We start from the raw sequence: 17,571 nt of genomic DNA, 5'->3' as shown, positions 1-17,571 counted from the left end.
AGGCAGAAAAACCTCAAGAAAGGGGAGACAAGGCAAGTTGTTCGGGTAACCCATTGACCGCCCCGCCCCATCCTTCTTTTCCCTCTTTCCCCTCTCCAGCAAAGTTCCCCAGTGCTTTGAAATGAGAGAGGGAGTCAAATGTGGAGTAAACACGAAGGCGGAGGGGCAAAAACAGCATGTGCTCTGATATTGAGGAGATCTCCTTCCCCCCTGCGTATAAAAACACACAGACAAGGGGGAAGGAGGGAGGAGGAGGGCCGACTCCTTCCTGACTGCAGCTGTGAAGTGGTGGATGAGGAGAGCAAAGAGGTGGAGGAGGAGATGGAGAGACAGAGAGGAGAAGTGATGGGGAGGGAGGGTGGGGGCGTTGTTTTCTTTCCTGTGTGTTGATAAGACAGGAGAGGAAGGAAGTGGAGAGGTGATGAAGTCCATAGCTGTGGCTAAGGCTCTGTAAAGGCCCATTACCGCTGTATTGTCTACTGCTGCCCTCTTCATCTAGGACTGTGTTTATTATCTCCGGGGTCTATTGTCTCTGTCTTTTTAGGTGATGAGCTCAACGACCCTTCTGTAGCCCCTAGTGTGGCCCCCTACACCGCCTCCACCCCACCTCTATCCCCTAACTGTCACCACCCAGCCCACCAGACACAAAGGGATGTTCAGAGAAGGGACAGGACACTGGTCAGCACTGACCATGTTCCTCAAGTTCTCCACCTCTCCCAGATGAGAGTCCAATGAAGACGTGAGAGGCCAGAACACATGATGTCTCTCTCTCTCTCTCTCTCTCTCTCTCTCTCTCTCTCTCTCTCTCTCCTGATTTCTATCTATCCCTTTCTCTCTACTTTTCTCTGTTGAATTCTTTGCAAGTGGAGAGAAAATTATTTATGCATTCTTCAGGGTACTTGTCACAATCGTATCCTCTGCAACAAACTTTAGGGTGGTTGGCTGCTGGCCTAACAAATAGACATGTATTTAGAAATATAAAATGTAAAAAAAACAGCTTTTTAAGGTCTTTACACAATAGCTAAGTAAGCATGAAACATGAATCAAATTGTAGCCATGTAACTTGACACCTAACAACACATTCTGATTACCAGTATTGTGTCACGTTCTGACCTTTATTTCCTTTGTTTTGTATTTATTTAGTATGGTCAGGGCGTGAGTTGGGTGGGCAGTCTATGTTTGTTTTTCTATGATTTGGGTATTTCTATGTTTCGGCCTAGTATGGTTCTCAATCAGAGGCAGGTGTCATTAGTTGTCTCTGATTGAGAACCATACTTAGGTAGCCTGGGTTGCAGTGTTTGTTGGTGGGTGATTGTCTATGTTGATGGCTTGTTTCAGCGCAGCTCACATTAGCGTCACGGTTGTTATTTTGTTTACTGTTTTTGTATAGTGTTTCAGTGTTCCTTTCTTTAATTAAACATTCAACATGAACACATATCACACTGCATATTGGTCCTCCGATCCTTCTCGCCTCTCCTCTTCAGATGAAGAGGAGGACGACCGTGACATATTGTTTATAGTTTATAGTCCACATTGTTGTAAATGCATTGCTTCTGTATGGAAATGCATTGTTAAACATAGGCTATAGCATTCATACTGATATAGGGGCTAGGCCTACTGTAAATTGCAGTCTGGACATGGACATACGCAATCAAGATAAAATTCGCTAGGATTTTGATAAGGCCTAAAAAGATAATTAGAATCAAATTCTACTAAAAACTAAACAACAACTTGTTTTAAAAGGCTATGTCTAATTGCTCCCTGTTTGGCGTATAGTACAGACAAGGCAACTTAGACTATGGACGGTTTTACTCACATCCAAACTTCAAGAGAAAGGGGGGAATGTCCACTCACATTTGCGAGCAGTATAATGGTCATGTTTTAAGTACATCGTGGAACCATCTTACAGCTCATATTTGCACGTCTCCAGAAATAGCCGACGGAATTGCATTGCATTCAAGCCATGTACAGTACGTTCTCACAATAAGCCCATGGGCGGTGAATCTTTCTGATCATTTCATTTTGAATTGAATTAAACAATAAAACAATCGAATGAATTGATCTATTTTCTTAAACCAACAACAATATGTCTAAATAGGATCATATCAGAAGCATGATATCAGAAATCGCTTATCTCGTTCCATGGCACCGTGCGAACACGTAGGCCAACATTTTCGTTCGCACGTCTATAACAAATAAATACTATGCTCCTGTCAATTGTGTCATTGTCTATGTGTGAGGCAGAGTCTCAAAAACAATCGGAGGACTGAATAGTTTGGAGGAGCATGTCTTTCGTAATCGGATGAGGGGCGCTTTTTGAAAATGGGGATTGATAGCCTACTTGAACAAGCGAAATGCAGGTATGTGAACTGTGAATAAAGGAAAAACTGTCCAGTAGACCGTTTAAAACCCCTTTATTCATAGGCTACATTTGGCTAATGACCGGGATAAAAAAAAACATGTACCTAGGGGAGGGGAGGCTTGATTTTTAATCAAATTAAACCAAATGGTGGGAAACAAATAGTTGTTTTATGTTTCTAAATTCAAGATTCACTGGCACAAAAGGCATATCTCTCCTTCCATGGGTACTGTGCGTCATTACTGGATAGGCTGTTCTTCCTCTCCAAAGCCAAGCCATTATCAGCTGCGTTACCGCTAAGACCTGCTTTTTGTGGGTCTTAAAACTGCCCATTAAGCGCTGCATGAAATTGTCACTTTTGTGCTTGTTTTTATGGACACGCCCCAAATATTTCCACCTCTCCCAGCTCAGCGCTAGAGAGCTGATGTTACACAGGTATATTACCAACCCTGGTGTTAGGGCTAGAAAATGCCAGTGCAGTAGTTTTTACATGATCTCATTGCAGTGGATACTTTTTTTGCAGTACATTTTCTGCAATTTTACACATTTTGCAATGAGGTGTAAAGAAAATGTTGCAGTTTTAAACACATTTCACACAATTCTACTCATTTTGCCATGTGGCGGAGAGAAAATAGTGCAGTTTCAAAGTTAATATCCTGCAAATGTATACATTTTGCCATGAGGTGATTTTTTTGTTGTTGTTGCAGTTTTAAAGCTAATTTCTTGCCATTCTACCCATTTTGTAATGGGGCTGAGACATGTTTTCAGTTTTAAAGCTAATTTCCTGCCATTCTACACATTTTGTAATGGGGCTGAGAAATGTTTTCAGTTTTAAAGCTAATTTCCTGCCATTCTACACATTTTGCCATGACTTATGCCATGTTCATATGATATCTGAGTGAGAGTGACTAACAAAATCACTAGAGGCCCCCTGGAGACTAGGGCCCCTGTGCATATGCACTGCGTGCCTGGCAGGTCATTGGGAGTTGATTAGCCTATTAGGTTTTGATAGCTGTCTAGACTAACTTACCTTCCAATATTATTTTTTTTGCCAACATGGGCTAATTCAGTGACTGTCAGTGACTGACATTAGAACTGGAAAACTGATGATGCAATACCACATATTGAAATTGCATCTTGTGTATTTTAATTTCGTAGTAAATTGAGACCCCGACTAAGTTCCCCAAGAAAACAAAACGCAGGCTTTGGTCGGCCCTGCTCTGCTGCATTTCTGAACACCTATTAGCAACAAATGTGCTGATGCTGGCTGTGCACATAGCAAATGTGTATATTTGTTCTAGTACGTTCTGTACTGTATATGTGTATCAAACGGCATGTGCATTGCTTGAGTCACAGTTAGTGAACATCAGACCATTTGTTTTATCTCTCCAAGTCAAAACAAACTTTGTAACAACACACGGCTTCAATATACGTTTTGCGAAGAGGTTTCTAGCTCTGATGTTTGTATCTAGAATGTGTTTGACAGTAGACATCTCTCCACCCCTCCTCTCCTCTCACTCACTCACTCACTCACTCACTCACTCACTCACCACTCACTCACTCACTCACTCACTCACTCACTCACTCACTCACTCACTCACAAACTCTCTCTCTCTCTCTCTCTCTCTAGGGGCTAAGGGTAGTGGTTGGTGGAATCGGGGGGGGGGGGTGATGATGTCTTCCGTGAGCCCATAAATAATGCCATCCCTGCTCACACTTTATAGAAGCCAGACCATCTTTATCCTTTCCATGTGTTCCCCATGAGCACAGGTCATGACCTTCCACCCCCGGTGGGTCTTGACCTGGTTATCTCAGGCCCCAGAGAGATGAGGGATCAGGGCTGGGATCAGGTCTTGAGGGGTGTGAGGGGTAGGGCCAGGGTGCGTATGTGTATCTGGATGGATGGTTGTGTTGATAGGAGCGAGGGGGGGGTCAGTATCTCACAACCACACTCGTTCCCCATGTCAATCCACCCCCCCTCTCCTCCCCCATCTTTACTTCACAGGCAGTAAAAAGACACACAACACCCCTCCGTCTACCGCAGCAGGCTGGCATGCCCAGGTGGAGGGAGTCCTCTGGCACTTCACAGATCCCCTCTGGGTTAAAGACTAACCCTGCAGGGATTTCACAGATATCTTCCTACCCATTACCCATCTCCTCTCCTCTCATCTCATCTCCCTTTGAAGAATATCACCTACTCCTCTGTGACTGTAAATTCGTAAAGGCAGTTTGTGTGTGTGTGTGTGTGTGTGTGTGTGTGTGTGTGTGTGTGTGTGTGTGTGTGTGTGTGTGTGTGTGTGTGTGTGTGTGTGTGTGTGTGTGTGTGTGTGTACAGAGAGCAAGACAGTTTGAAGGAATTTACAGGAATTGACCATGACACAGATCATGCAGAGTAGAGGCGGCGTCATTTAACTTAGCTACAAGGTACCATAATATGTCTGTTTTGAGTTCTTCTTGGGGTTGTGTTGCTCTTAGGGGCTTAGTTGTGAGTTACATGATGTAAAAAGGGCTATCCAAATACATTTGACTGATTGGTGGGTCAGTGAGTGCATGTGAGTGAAAAAAGAGTATGCTTGTCTGTACTGTGTGTACCGTCTGTGTGTGGGTGTTTGTGTATAACCCATAGTTTATGAGGCACTGTACAAGGTTGCACTGTCTGTGTCTCTGTGAGTGTTCGCATGCGTGTCTATGCTATATATGTGTCAGTGGCGATCGGTGCCGTTTATGATGAGGGAGGACAATCTTTTTTTTTTTTATGAGCATTGCCTTATTTCTATTAAAGCATATTGGATGACTGTCATTCATATTCCATTCATTCAGCTCAATGTAACAACGATAGATGTCTGGGATTTGTATCCCTGTTTCATTCCGCTTGCTTCTGTTTAAGAACCTTTTTTCAATAGAATCGGCGGAATGAATATATCCCTGATCACACGTAAACACAGTTCACTTTCATAGCAGCCGCATACAAACAGCATGATCACTTTGCTCGTTGTAATTCCTTCTTGCATCTATGCCCTCTCCTCCTCGCACCTTTTTCCTTTGCTTGTGGACTTCAGCGCACAACACATCAGCTGTCTATTACCAGGCAAAAAAACTTTTCCAAGCCAAACCTTCATAACCTCTATCTACACACACCCTACATCATTGTCACCTTATTAGCTAACACTATAGTCAACATAGCTAATAGAACTAGCACGTTAGTAAACACGCTACAATCATACAGTTTAGCAGTTACAACGGCGGGCCCCGGTGGCAATAAATGAATAAAACCTAAATCTTACCTTGACTTGGAAGAGTTCCAGTGTTGGCTATCCATAGCGAGCTAGCTAAAATAGCATCCCTCTCTGAGCCGGGTGTTTGAGTAGGCCAAACTAGTTAGTTGCATTCGCTAGCTAAATAGGTTAAAGTGAGAGAGAAAAAATACTAGGAATACTAGGAAAATATAGCTCTCGCTCACTCTCTTGCTTCTCCTTCATTTTGAATGAAACAAATTTCTCAAAAACTGTTAAACTGTTCTCTCTCTTTGAGTCACCTACTCACCACATTGTATGCATTGCAGTGCTAGCTAGCTGTAGCTTATGTTTTCAGTACTATATTAATTATCTGATCCTTTGATTGGGTGAACAACATGTCAGTTCATGCTGCAAGAGCTCTAGGTTGGAGGACGTCCTCTGGAATTTGTCATAATTACTGTGTAAGTCTATGAAGGGGTTGAGAACCATGAGCCTCCTAGGTTTTCTATTGAAGTTAACGTACCCAAAAGAGGACGGAAACTAACTGTCCTCTGGCTACACCATGGTGCTACCCTACAGAGTGCTCTTGAGGCTACCGTAGAGCTTCATTGCCACACAGTGTGTTTTAATCAATTAGGGAAAGGGTGATACCTAGTCAACTGAATGCCTTCAACTGAAATGTGTCTTCTGCATTTAACCCTCTGCTCTGAAGCAGAGATGTGTGGGGGGGCTGCCTTAATCAACATCCACGTCTTCGTCACCCGGGGAACAGCGGGTTAACTGCCTTTCCCAAATCTGTCAGCTCGGGGACTTAATCCAGCAACCTTTCGGTTACTGGCTCAACGCTCTAACCACTAGGCTACCTGCCGCCCCTAATTATTTGGTGACGTGAGTATACTTAGTATAGTGTTATCTAAAAAGGACAACTTGTTAATGATTCACAATTTTTATTTTTATGAAATTCAATGAGAAGGATGGCCCTCTCGTTCCTCCTCTGAGGAGCCTCCACTGATGTGTGTGTCTTCTGTGTGTAAGCAGCAGTATACGAAAGTGACGCAATATGTGTGTTTATCTTGTGTCACAATGTGTGTTTTTGTGTGCCGTGTGTGTGTGTGTGTGTGTGTGTGTGTGTGTGTGTGTGTGTGTGTGTGTGTGTGTGTGTGTTGTGTGTATTTGTCTACCACAGACTGGCCCACAGTTGAAGTGGTGAAAGAGTAGGGGGGCTACCTCCTTTTTAACCGAGCCCCTTTCTCCCTCTCTCATTACTGCCCACGTCTTTACGATAGCAAGGGGCACACACTCATGCCAGACCATGAGCTCGAAGGAATTGTCCGCAGAGCTCCGAGACAGGATTGTGTCGAAGCACAGATCTGGGGAAGGGTACCAAAAATGTCTGCAGCATTGAATAAATAGAAGAATAAGTTTGGAACCACCAAGACTCTTCCTAGAGCTGGTCACCTGGCCAAACTAAGCAATCAGGGATGTGACCAAGGTCAATCTTACTGAGTTCCAGAGTTACTCTGTGGAGATGGGACAACCAGCTCTGCAGCACTCCACCAATCAGGCCTTTATGGTAGAGTGGCTAAACGGAAGCCACTCCTCAGTAAAAGGCACATGACAGCCCGCTTGGAGTTTGTCAAAAGGCACCTAAAAGACTCTCAGACCATGAGAAACAAGATTCTCTGGTCTGATGAAACCAAAATGGAACTCCTTGGCCTGAATGCCAAGCGTCACATCTGGAGGAAACCTGGCACCATCCCTACGGTGAAGTATGGTGGTGGCAGCATCATGCTGTGGGGATGTTTGTCAGCGGCAGGGACTGGGAGACTAGTTACGCTTGAGGGAAAGGTAAATAGAATCCTTGATCCTTGATGAAAACCTGTGCCTTAGTGCTCATGACCTCAGACTGGGGCAAAGGTTTGCCTTCCAACAGGAAGCACACAGCCAAGACAATGCAGGAGTGGTTTCGGGACAAGTCTCTGAATGTTCTTGAGTGGTCCAACCAGAGCTCGGACTTGAACCCATCGAACATCTCTGGAGAGACCTGAAAATAGATGTGAAGCGACGCTCCCCATCCAACCTGACAGAGCTTGAGGATCTGCAGAGAAGAATGGGAGAAACTCCCCAAATACAGATGTGCCGAGCTTGTAACGTCATAACTAAGAAGACGCGAGGCTGTAATCACTGCCAATGCTGCTTTCAAGAAAGTACTGAGTAAAGGGTCTGAATACTTATGTAAATGTGATATTTCATTTTTTTTGTTTCAAAAATGTAAAAAAAACTGTTTTTGCTTTGTCATTATGGGATATTGTGTGTAGATTGATGGGGTAAAAACGATTTAATGCATTTTAGAAAAAAGCTGCAATGTAACAAAATGTTGAAAAAGTCAAGGGGTCTGAATACTTTCCAAATGCACCGGTACACATTTTCTACGTAAACACAGCTAGCAGCAACACATTTGTTGCTAAGAGATGTTCAGAGACGCATTAGATAATACGACCGTGATACGCTTACCTGAAGAATGTATAAATTACTGTCTCTCCCCTTACCATTGCATGTAAAGCATTTAACAGAGGAAAGTAGAGAGACCGAGATGGAGAGAAATCAAGAGAATGGAAGAAAGAGAGAGAGCATCTATTTGGTACTACACAATGGGCATTTGGTTTGACTGGAGGTAGAACACAGAGCAGCTTCAATGGACTTGATACACCATGCCTGGCTAGCTACTGTATGCTCGGTGGAATACAAGACCTTCATGTGCAGTATGGAGACTCCCCCAATGTTTCCGAGGGTACTTTTACCCTGTGAAGGCCTCATCAGATGATGCAGACGGAGGATGAAGATGTAATGGCTGAGACTTCAGATATTAGCACAGGTATGAGCTGTCTGCCTCATGAATATCAAGGGCAAACACACATACACACACACAAGCATGTAAGCAAGAACAAACGGACACACGCAAGAACGCACGCACGCACACACACACACACACACACACACACACACACACACACAGAAGCAGACAGGTACATAAATGCTCACACAGCACTATCAGAGGACCTTGAAATAGTGGACAGGATGAGTGGAGGGTGTGTGTGTGTGTGTGTGTGTGTGTGTGTGTGTGTGTGTGTGTGTGTGTGTGTGTGTGTGTGTGTGTGTGTGTGTGTGGGGAGCAGTCCCTGTGTGTGGACCTCTCTTTTTGTCCAGCCTCTCGTTGTGAGCCCTAGCCTATTGTAGAGAAAGCCCTCTTTGTGTGGTGCGAAAGGACAGAGCTACCACTTCAGCACACTTGGCTCCCTTTCAAGGACTGGCCAGGCTCCAGATCAGGGAACGCATCACTGCAGGTCAGGCCCAGACAAAGAGCCTGCACACTGGGTGACTCTTCTCTCAACTCCCCTCTGTCTCTGAAACTAGGTTACACAACACACCACCCAGCCATTAGCCAATGACATCAATTCCCTCCATTGATCCAAATGCAATTTTCCCCTAACGCATTATTTCCTATTGCATTATGTAATTTCCCTTAAAGATGCACTCCAGGAGCTTAAGCACAACACATTCATAACATACAGTGCCTTTGGAAAGTATTCAGACCCCTTGACTTTTTCCACATCTTGTTATGTTACAGCCTTATTCTAAAATGGATTAAATCAAAACAAATCCTCAGAAATCTACACACAATACCCAATAATGACAAAGCGAACAGGTTTTTTGAAAATTTTGCAAATGTATTAAAAGTAAAAAACATAAATAACTTATTTACATAAGTATTCAGACCCTTTGCTATGAGACTCAAAATTCAATTGATTGGGCATGATTTGGAAAGGCACACCCCTGTCTATATAAGATCCCACAGTTGACTTTGCATGTCAGAGCAAACACCAAGCCATGAGGTCGAAGGAATTGTCCTTAGATCTCCGAGACAGGATTGTAATCGAGGCACAGATCTGGGGAAGGGTACCAAAACATATCTGCAGCATTTAAGGTCCCCAAGAACACAGTGGCCTCCATTATACTTAAAACGAAGAAGTTTGGAACCACCAGGACTCCTCCTACAGTTGGCCGCCCGGACAAACTGAGCAATAATAGGAGAAGGATCTTTGTCAGGGAGGTGACCTATGGTCACTCTGACAGAGCTCCAGAGTTCCTCTGTGGAGATGGGAGCACCTTCCAGAAGGACAACCATCTCTGCAGCACTCCAATCAGGCCTTTATGGTAGAGTGGCCACTCCTCAGTTTGCCAAAAGGCATCTAAAGACTCTCAGACCATGAGAAACACGATTCTCTAGTCTGATGAAACCATGATTCAACTCTTTGGCCTGAAGTCAGGAGGAAACCTGGCACCATCCCGAACGTAAATTTGAATGAGCCTCTTTTTGAGTTCCAATAAAAGCAGAAAATTGTGTTGAAGCTAGGCTAAATTGTGTTGAAGCTAGGCTAAATTTTGTTGAAGCTAGGCTAAATTGTGTTGAAGCTAGGCTAAATTGTGTTGAAGCTAGGCTAAATTGTGTTGAAGCTAGGCTAATTTGCATAAGGCTAACTCCATTTGGATAACAATAACAAGTTAAGGGTTGTTCTATAGTGGCCTGTGTGTGTGTGTGTGTGTGTGTGTGTGTGTGTGTGTGTGTGTGTGTGTGTGTGTGTGTGTGTGTGTGTGTGTGTGTGTGTGCATGCACGCTATGTAAAGAGGCCTAGCTGACGACATTAGACCTGTTAGCATTTTAAAGTCCCACATGGATGGAATTAAAGAGGTTCAGATTCCGTTCCAAAACAGCCCTGCAAGGCTGGCAGGGCAGGGCCAATGTCCCAAAACCGGACCACATCTGGAGTCAGGGGTTAGGTGTTAGAGGTCACCTTCCTCCACAGTGGAGAGTGAGACGTCCCAGTGACTGTGTCTTAGCCCGGGTTGACAGAGCTGTACTATAGAGTACCGTAGGAGTGGTTCAGAGGCTAGAGGTGCTTTCTAGTTCTGATGACTCAGTTGTTGGGAGCATGATGTTTGCAACACTGGACTTATGGGTTTGATTTGCCCTTGCAAAATAGGTTCTTAACCTCCAGGCTCCTTCCTGGTTAAATAAAGGTGAATTAAATAATGTGCCACATACTGAATATATGTGTTGACTGTAAATTGCTTTGAATAAGTGTTTGCTAAACGAGCAAATTATCAATTCACATACAGGTGCCCCTTTAAGTGGCTTCCACCCCAGGGAGACTCTGAGGAAACAGGCCTGGAGCTGGAGGCACTAACGTCTAAATTCTACTCTAATTACAGTAAGAACAATTATCCCAGAATGAACCATGTAATTAAATTGTCACTCAGTGCAATTTCATTTGACTCTTGAACGAGTGCAGAGTCTCACTAAACAAATACCCCAAGTTAAGTTTTTTTGTTGTTGCTTGATCGGAGTATTTGCTGAGTTGGAGCTGTTTGGAAGGTTTTGAGTGCTCGTGGGCCAACAAATCTCAACAGTAACGCCTGAGGGAGAGTATAAAAAAATATAGCGACGCGATTGTCAGGTATAGCTGCTGACATTTCCACATACCAAGATGATACACACCCCAGGGCAGACTTTAGCAAATCAACAGTCTTCACAGTCATACTATTACAGGTAACTGTAGAGCAGTGATATTCTAACCTTTTCAGCGGGGACCCCATTCCCCCCCCCCAGAACTTCTGGGGACACCATACCTTTCCAAATCTAATGACAAAACTTTAAAATCTGCAAATATAAATGTGTACATCAACTAATAACCTTGATTACGGTTAAATCTCTCTTAACAAAATGAACAGAACCATAAATACATTTACTCAATGAAATCGTATTTTTCAAATTATGTTTCTCAAAATAGTGGGTATACTGAGTGAACAAAACATTAGGAACACCTTCCTAATATTGAGTTGCACCCCATTTTGCCCTCAGAACAGCCTCAATTCGTCGGGAATGGACTCTACAAGGTGTCCAAAGTGTTCCACAGGGATGCTGGCCCATGTTGACTCCAATGCGTCCCACATTTGTGTCCTTTGGGTCATTGCCCATTCTTGATACACACAGGAAACGGTTGAGTGTGAAAAATCCAGCAACACTGCAGTTCTTGCACACTCAAACTGGTGCGCCTGCCTCCTACTACCATACCCCGTTCAAAGGCACTTAAATCTTTTGCCTTTCCCATTCAACCTCTGAATTGCACACACACACACACAATCCATGTCTCAATTGTCTCAAGGCTTGAAAACCTTCTTTAACCTGTCTCCTCCCTTTCATCTACACTGACTGAAGTGGATTTAACAAGTGACATCATTAAGGATTCATAGCTTTCACCTGGATTCACCTGGGTTCATCTATGTCATGTTTTGTACACTCAGTGTATGTTGTCCCATACAATAATCTGTACTCTTACTTATTTTTTATTTCTTTTTATTTTGGCGACCCCACTGAAATGCCCCCACGGCCCCACTGTAGAGCATGCCAGGACAAAGTAGAGATCAATAGGAATAGGAATAAAATCATAGTAGCACGTAGCATACATGCAGTAAAAAGCAATGTACAAATGGAGCAGTGTACATGTCAGGCAGATCACTCAAGTTTGACTTAGAAATTGGACGTCTGTCCATGTCCTGAAGACGTCGGGAAAGTTTTTCAAAACCAGCCACTAGAGAGAAACGGTGAGCTCTATTACCATCAAGTAGGCTTGGGTTTTGCTAGGGCATTGTGATGTTGTAATCCCATGACTCCGGATCGGAAGGTTGCTTGTTACATTTACATTTACATTTAAGTCATTTAGCAGACGCTCTTATCCAGAGCGACTTACAGATTAAATACCACTATTAGACCATCGCTTGAACCCTTACCTTAACGATTTGTCATGAATCCCTAAACGTAATGTTTTAACCCTATCCAAATCTTAACTTTGAAATTTGATCATTTCAAAATTTGACGTTTAGAGAAATGGAAACGATGCTGAGCAGGAGTCAACCCAGGGTATCAAAAACACTTTGAATATTTGACGTTTGGAGTGGCTAAACATCCGAATCTGAAGTCAAATTGGTAAAACTGTGAGATCATGTTGCTACATGTAGCATGCTAGCTGCTCTACAGTTACCTGTAATAGTATGACTGGGAAGACTGTTGATCTGCTAAAGTCTGCCCTGGGGTGTGTATCATCTTGGTATGGGGAAATGTCAGCAGCTATACCTGACAATCGCGTCATTATATGGCACACATCCATATGCATCCAAAAACATATGTGTACATGTAAACCAAGGGTGCATACTGTATTAAAGGCCTGGGCGATACTCGTTAGCGCCGTTTAGGAAAACAGCCCTAATATTGGAGACAAACATTGTTATGTTGTCATCCAGTGTCACATGCATTTATTTTCCAAGGTACAACACAAAATATTTTATACACAGCAGGTTTTCAAGGACCAAATAGTTTGCTTTGTGTTTTCATTATTGCCATATATAATATTGCGACACTTGGTATCGTTACAGCCACAAGAGGCTGCTGAGTGTAGGAACGGCTCATAAGAATGGAGACAGAGCGAATGGAACGGCATCAAACACCTGGACACCATGCCGTTTGATGTCTTTGATACCATTCCACCAATTCCACTCCAGACATTACCATGAGCCCGTCCTCCCCAATTAAGGTGCAAACCAAACTCCTGTGGTCACAGCCCTATACTGTATAGTGCGTTTATCTATCGCATGTACACTTGTGTAGTCTGTGAGTGTACTCTATGTACTGTATGTATGTGTAGTGTACATCAACCATGGTAGATAAAGAGCATTCGGGAAAGGATTCAGAACCCTTGACTTTTTCCACATTTTGTTACGTTACAGACTTATTTAAAAATTGCTTAAATTAATTATACATGTAATTAAAACATGTAATTATTAATGACAAAGTAAAAAAAGTAAAAAACTGAAATACCTTATTTACATAAGTTTTCAGACCCTTTGCTATGAGACTCGAAATTGAGCTCAGGTGCGTCCTGTTTCCAATGATCATTCTTGAGATGTTTCTACAACTTGATTGGAGTCCACCTGTGGTAAATTCAATTGATTGGACATGAGTTGGAAAGGCACACACCTGTCTATATAAGGTTCCACAGTTGACAGCGCATGTCAGAGCAAAAACCAAGCAATGAGTTCGAAGGAATTGTCCGTAGAGCTCCGAGACAGGATTGTGTTGAGGCACAGATCTGGGGAAGGGTACCAAAAAATGTCTGTAGGAAGGGTGTAAAGTACTTAAGTAAAAATACTTGAAAGTACTACTTAAGTAGTTTTTTGGGGTGTCTGTACTTTACTTTACTGTTTATATTTTGTTACAACTTTTACTTCTACTACACTACATTCCTAAAGAAAATTATGTGCTTTTTACTCCATACATTTTCCCTGACATGCAAAAGTACTTGTTACATTTTGAATGCTTAGCAGGACAGAAAAATGGTCTAATTCCCTCACTTATCAAGAGAACATCCTTGGTCATCCCTACTGCCTCTGATCTGACGGACTCACTAAACACATGCAATGTTTGTAAATGATTTCTAAGTGTTATGCCTAAATGATCTGGTCTTGTTTGCTTAATATAAGGAACTTGAAATGAACTTGAAATGATTTGTACTTTTACTTTTGACACTTAAGTATATTTTAGCAATTACATTTACCTTTGATACTTAAGTATATTTAAAACCAACTACTTTTAGACTTTTACTCAAGTAGTATTTTACTGGGTGACTTTCACTTTTACTTGAGTCATTTTCTATTAAAGTATCTTTACTTTTACTCAAGTATGACAATAGGGTACTTTTCCACCACTGGCCTGCAGCATTGCAGGTCCCAAGAACACAGTGGCCTCCATCATTCTGAAATGGAAGAAGTTTGGAACCACCAAGACTCTTCCTAGAGCTGGCTGAACTGAGCAATTGGGGGAGAAGGGCCTTGGTCAGGGAGGTGACAAAAAACCTCATGGTCACTCTGAGAGCACTCCAGAGTTCCTCTGTGGAGATGGGAGAACCTTCCGGAAGGACAACCATCTCTGCAGCACTCCACCAATCAGGCCATTATGGTAGAGTGGCCAGACGGAAGCCACTCTTCAGTAAAAGGCACATGACAGCACCCTTTGAGTTTGGCACAAGGCACCTAAAGGACTCAGACCATGAGAACCAAGATTCTTTGGTCTGATGAAAAGATTGAACTCTTTGGCCTGAATACCAAGCTTCACATCTGGAGGAAACTTGGCACCATCCCTACAGAGAATGTGGTGGCAGCATCATGCTATGGGGATGTTTTTCAACGGCAATGGCTGGGAGACTAGTCAGAATTGAGGGAAAGATGAACTGAGCAAAGTACAGAGAGATCCTTGATGAAAACCTGCTCCAGACCACTCAGGACCTCAGACTGGGGCGAAGGTTCACCTTCCAACAGGACAACAACCATAAGCACACAACCAAGACAACGCAGGAGTGGCTTTGAGTGGACCAGCCAGAGTCCGGACTTGAAACCGATCGAACATCTCTGGAGAGACCTGAAAAAAGCTGTGCAGCGACGCTCCCCATCCAACCTGACAGACCTTGAGAGGATCTGCAGAGAAGAATGGGAGAAACTCCCCAAATACAGGTGTGCCAAGCTTGTAGCGTCATACCCAAGAAGAGTTGAGGCTGTAATCGCTGCCAGAGATGCTTCAACAAAGCACGGAGCACGTCTGAATACTTATTTTAAATGTGATATTTCCGTTTTTTTAATTCTATGAATTTGCTAAAATTAAAATAAAATAAAATTGTTCTTGCTTTGTCATTATGGAGTATTGTGTGTATATTGATGAGGGAAAAAACAATTTAATCCGTTTTACAATAAGGCTGTAATGTAACATAATGTGGAAAAAGTCAAGGGGCCTGTATCCCTTCTGAATGTACTGTATTTTGAAGTCTAGTCCACAGCAGGCAGGTCATGGTACATCCTCTGATCCCCTGGAATGTGTGGAGAGAGGCGTGTTGTACCCTTCCAATACCCCTCCGGCACCCTGAAAGAAAATCATTGTACCCACTAACCCCACCCAAATGCAAACGGTGTCATGGTGTGTCTGTCTACATCCCTGTCTCCATAGGGTATGTTTCCGGAAAGTGTGTGTGTGTGTGTGTGTGTTTTGGGTGGGGAGATTCCCATACATCTTTGGCAACCGACCAAATAGGGCTCAGTTAGGAGGCACTGACACACACAAGCACGCATGCATGCATGCACGCACACGTATCCCAAAACCTGTCACACACACCATGCACACACAGAAACAGACGCAGAATATCCCCACACACAATTGCAATTCCACACCTATAGTCCTGTCATCAGACTTGACAGATAAGCCATTGTTAAATAAGGGCATGGCGCAGCGGTAAGGGCTGGGTGTATTGTGTCAAAGATAGGGGTATGGAGGGATCACAGAGATACATCCATGCCCCCTTTCTGTACCTCCCAAACATGCCTTCTCAACCGTCACATTCCCCTCTCAACAACCACGGCTGGCCCAAGGCTGCCATCTCCCATTCCCCAAAACAGCCTTTCAAGTCTCACACTCTGAAAGGGGAAGAGACAAATACAGAAGCCTGCTTTAATTTCCCCCAAACCTATTTCCGGGCCCACTCTGGTCTGCCTGCAGATAAATATAGGCCAAAGAGAACAGGACCCTTCAACAGGTGTTAGCTAAAAATAGGCCAAGCAGTTACCACTCATTCGCTCAGATGCATAAACACAAATGTGCACGTACACAAATACGTACACACACACACAAACTCTCATAAGCCACACACACAAACACACTTACGCATAATGCACACACACATACACTGTACACACACACACACAAACACACTTACGCATAATGCACACACACACACACACACACACACACACACACACACACACACACACACACACACACACACACACACACACACACACACACACACACACACACACACACACACACACTTAAAATCAAAACCTGAGCCCAATCGGTTTCTCTTATTAAACCAAACGAAGTTAGATTGTATTACCAGAAACAGTTGGATTCGAAAGTTTTGCTTAAATGTTGGCACATAAAGCAGCACATGAGGGAAAATACCTTACAAAAAACTGAGCCAAACCTTGAGTCAGTTGATGAACTAAGCAGAGAGCAGAATGTTATAACTGATGTACATTAGTCAGAACAATCTACATCAAACATACACCGCCGATACTTTATACAACCACATTTTACGTGTTAAGACAACTCCCCTATTTTAAAGGGGATGAGGAGATGAAGGATTCAATGTATATTTCACTTGATCAGTCCCGTTTTACCTCTTGAACATAGCAGTCTTTAGTACTGAAACACAGAACCAGTATTATCAGTGAAATCTTGGTCTATCAGTCAGTCACATCAGCCAGTCACATCAGCCAATCACATCACAGTTCAGCGTTCAACACCATAGTGCCCTCAAAGCTCATCACTAAGCTAAAGACCCTGGGACTAAACATCTCCCTCTGCAACTGGATCTTGGACTTCCTGACGGACCGCCCCCAGGTGGTAAGGGTAGGTAACAACACGTCAGCCACGCTGATCCTCAACACAGGGGCCCCTCAGGGGTGTATTTCCAGTCCCCTCCTGTAGTCCCTGTTCACTCATGACTGCATGGCTAGGCACAACTCCAACACCATCATTAAGTTGGCTGATGACACAACAGTGGTAGGCCTGATCACCGACAACAACGAGACGGCCTACAGGGAGGAGGTCAGAGACCTGGCCGTGTGGTGCCAGGACAACAACCTCTCCCTCAACATGATCAAGACAAAGGAGATGATTGTGGACTACAGGAAAAGGAGGACAGAGCACGCCCCCATTCTCATCAACAGGGCTGCAGTGGAGTAGGAGAGCTTCAAGTTCCTTGGTGTCCACATCATCAACAAACTAACATGATCCAAGCACACCAAGACAGCTGT

This window comes from Oncorhynchus nerka, linkage group LG10 (genome assembly GCF_034236695.1).
Source record: "Oncorhynchus nerka isolate Pitt River linkage group LG10, Oner_Uvic_2.0, whole genome shotgun sequence".
In the NCBI taxonomy this organism is placed as follows: Eukaryota; Metazoa; Chordata; class Actinopteri; order Salmoniformes; family Salmonidae; genus Oncorhynchus; species Oncorhynchus nerka.
This window is presented reverse-complemented; position numbering follows the sequence as displayed.